Below are 4157 nucleotides of genomic sequence, written 5' to 3'. Positions count from 1 at the left end.
ACATTTTCCTCGATCTTGGATATTCTATTTAGTTTATTGGTGCATAGATTACACGCATATGAATTGCTGGTCGGGAAAAAATTTAACCTTGTAAATGCATAATTATACTGTTCAGTTGATGTTTTAGAGCTTAATGCTCTATATCCCCTGTCCTTTATAACATATAAGCAAAAAGAGCATTCTTTTACGTGTCCCGAGGCTGCCATAGTTTACAAAACACTTTCAAACAGCAACACGACATTATTCTCATGGGCGCCGCCATTACTGTATGCCTAATTTGATAACGTCAATTTTCATTGGCCCTCGAAAGGTCACATTAGGTTACGCATATCAATGAGTCTAGCGAAATTTTCGGCCTTGTGTCCCACGGGAGGTAAGAGAAGCGAGACCGACCGTGGGTTTCCGACGATGCAGCATCGTAAGAAAAACTGATACTCAGGATTTTTATCGCTTGGATTCAAATCTCAAAAGAAAATCTTAACTTTTTTCCTACCATAGAATAATTTTTGCTGACAGTATTTTTCCACAGAAAAGTTTTGTTTGTCATTCTGTTAGATTTTGCAAATTTAAGAAGTGGGCTAGTCCATCAATTTTACTCAATAACTGGTTTGCTTGATATTCGGCCACGACTTTCCATCCCAAGGGACTTGAGTTTAACTTTTGTCTTTCATTAAGGAGTTGAATGTCTTCTATTTTCGACCTCGCTGTGTTCACGTTGTCCAATGTAATGTTGGCCCTGTCCAGTCAAGCATCAGCTTCTCGGAGTTCAGCTATGATACTTGAGCATTTCCTCTACATTGCGCTTCATTCTCATGTCCTTTGAACTTTTATGTGCCAAAAATATTTTCCATCTTTGCCAGCTGAGAAGAAAGCTCATTCTGAATAGTCTCCATAGATGACAAATTCACAAAACAGAGCGACACTCTTGGAATGCGAGAGTTGTCATCGTCTTTTTCAAAATATGGAAGAATTTGTGGGCCATGCATGTGATGATCCGGGTATATATAAACTTACTGCATATGATTTTTGTTCAGTTAACTAAATTACTAAAGTTATTCTAGTAGGTGATCTCCAAAATTCGTCTTGTGTTAAATGTGTACATAATTTCTGCGACAATTGGCAAAATTTAATGCAGATTCCTCAATTTTTAAAATTATTTATACATTATTAATATTTTATTATTATTTTTAATTACATTTTTGGCTGAACGATGGTTATGTATGGATTATATATGTATTTAAATTCAGTAGACATTTTGTCTGGGTCAGTGACTGGCATCCGCAACGGCTACGCTCAATCGTGATGTCTCCACCCCCCTTTCTACTTTATTGGCGTCGGAAGCAAAGGGGGGAGGCTAAACCAAACAAAAAAAAAACGTTTTGGGGGCTAAGCCCCAATTTCCAATGCCAAGAATATTAGCCTTCTAAGCCCCCTACCCCCCCCTCCCCCCCAGTTCTGACGCCTATGTACTCTTCTAAGGTAGTAAGTACTAAGTGACTATAAGGTATAACATGTTTAAGATTTTTAACCCGCAGTTACTAATTAAAACTGTTAAAGAGAGTATCAAGATAGTAAACCTTTCTAAAAAAAATGTTGTCGCTTTTAGGGTACTGCAATTGGTCATGAACAGCTGATAAACATGCAATTGTAATGTAATGCATTGAAGATTAAGATATAATGTCCATGAGCCTGTAAGTGTACACATGGCTTAGGAATTTTGATGTAAGTAAAAATGCCACATTTTTATGGAACATTTGCATTTATAAATTATGAAAGGACTGTTAAAAGAAATTTTTATCAGGATTGGGAAATGTAACATACCTCCAATATAAATGGTATTTAGTACCTCTGAATATAAATATTTTGTTTATTCATGAATTTTACACTTAACAGGTAGTGGTGGCTATGATGGCGAAACTCTTCTGGAGGATGAAAGTCTTGATCTGGAAGGAGAAGATGGGAGACCCATCGAGCTGGCTCCTGACTCAGCTGTTCTTTGGACGAGACCAGCCACTCTTCTCCTTATTGACCAGTATAAAAAGAACGAAGAATTAATCACAAGTGGAAAATTAAGAAAAAAGGCACTATGGAACAAAATTGCAGCAACTCTAAAACAAAAAAAAAATGTAATTTCAGTGCAGCTCAAGTGGAAGGGAGATGGAAAACTTTGATGCGAGGATTAAAAAATGTGAAAGACCACAACAAAAAAGTGGGACAGAAAGAAGTCACCCTTATGAGGATGACTTAGAATTTATGTCAGCAAAGCCTAATGTTCAACCAGAATGTGTTATTGGGACAAAATCCAGGGCGGAAACCAAGTCGAGCACAGAAACCAAGTTCAGCACGGAAACCAAGTCGAGCACGGAAACCAAGAGCACAGAGGAGAGCGACACAGGTAGGCCTGACACTCCTACAACTTCAACTAAGAGAAAATGCGTGCCTCCTGAAAAAAATCAAAGTTCAAAAAGGCGTTGCACAAATGATGTAGTAGAAAGCTTGGAGCAAATCATGAAGAATGAGAATCAGCGTTTTGAAGAACAAGTTGAAAGGAGACAAATGAAAAAATGGAAATGTTTGGAAATTTTTTGGAAATTCTAAAATCAAGCCAAAAAAAAAAATAAACATGAAAAATTGGATTTCATTTCATGAAGCTTAGTACAAATATTTTTATAATTCCTTTCTAGATGAGTGCAAAATATGCATGGAGGATGGGAAAATTGCAGAAAGTGTATTTGTTCCTTGTGGACATCAGGACTTGGTTGCTCAAAACATTGGTTAATTTTGACCACTGGTTAAGTTAGACGGTGGTTAAATTCTATATCCACTGGCCAACTAACCACTGGTCAAATATTTGTTGCTCAAAATAAAATTAGCCTCTGGTTAGTTAACCATAGGTTAAATGATTTAACCAGTGGTTAGTATCCCACAATGCATTACCCGTATATACTCGCCTATAAGTCGGTCCGCCTGTAAGTCGGTTGTATTTTTTGAGGTTATTTTGGAGGGATTTGCCATTGACCCGCTTATAAGTCGGTACAACTTTTGCCAGAATCAGTTAACAATTTCAAATCAATGCTTTGATGTTTAACCTGGTTTCGATTAATATTTTTAGAAATACTTAATTTTAAATCATTAAGAAAAATATATAATGCACACTTAAGATAAAAATAAAGTTATTAAAATATGTAATTACTTTTACTTTATGTGTAATATTAGAATACATAAATGATTTAATATATCTAGACTTTGTTTATGATAATCGGCGGAAATGTGAATAAAATACTACACTTCGCCCTCCAGAAAAAATACTAATCTTTTTATGACTCGCCTATAAGTCGGACATAGAGTTTTGGACCAAAATTTAACTCCCAAAAAACCGACTTATAGGCGAGTATATACGGTACATTTGTCCACTTGTCAACCAAAAAAAAAATGGCAACCACAGTAAATATCATATGGGTAAAGAAGTAGAGAAATACCCATAGATCATGTGGATGTAACAGTAATCATCACTAAACAAACGGTTTAAGTCACAAAAAGTCATGAAAGCACAAGTTTGGATAAGAATTTAACTATGCTGTAAATTCAAGTGGAGGATCAATAAGAACATAGAGTGGTATAGTAGAATTAGCACCACTGCGAAGATGGATGGTAAGCTGTGTAAAATAAGACTGATGGTGGGCACCATAGCCCTCATTGAATCTATAGGTAAGTGTTCAAGACAATGCATAGAGACTCGCCATATCTCTTCAGAATTTTTCCCATTCAATACTTGGCTAGACTTCCAGGGTTAGTACATCAATTTGCATCATCTCATACTTAAATAATAACTGATTGAACACCTTTACCTGTTATCACCATGTAAACATCGTCTGCTATGCATCCGAGGAAATTCGCACTGGCTGCTTTCTCGATTTAAATAGTTACTTTGCCAGACTCATTTCAAACACTTACAAAGAAAAGAATAGACTTTCATCACATTTATATCTGTCTTGATAGCACCGATAGTTGGTAGTCACTACTATTTGCACTTCTGTAAATAACAGAAATGTCATGACCGAATTCATAGATAAAGTGAGTTCGTCAATAAAGCATTTCGCTTCGTACCCATATACTGTGTAACTAAAATGCATTAATGCATTATCCAAAGTTTATAA

At 36.0% G+C, this 4157-nt stretch overlaps 1 pseudogene; it reads left to right on the top strand.

Moving 5' to 3' along the window:
• Positions 1-895: 895 nt before the first annotated feature.
• Positions 896-2621, top strand: LOC133181100 (uncharacterized; annotated as a pseudogene).
• Positions 2622-4157: the final 1536 nt, after the last annotated feature.

Source organism: Saccostrea echinata, unplaced genomic scaffold (genome assembly GCF_033153115.1).
Source record: "Saccostrea echinata isolate AGI-Se365-2 ecotype Australia unplaced genomic scaffold, CSIRO_AGI_Sech_v1 ptg000008l, whole genome shotgun sequence".
In the NCBI taxonomy this organism is placed as follows: Eukaryota; Metazoa; Mollusca; class Bivalvia; order Ostreida; family Ostreidae; genus Saccostrea; species Saccostrea echinata.
Note: the sequence above shows the minus strand (reverse complement) of the source record. Positions and strands in the feature narration are given on the sequence as shown.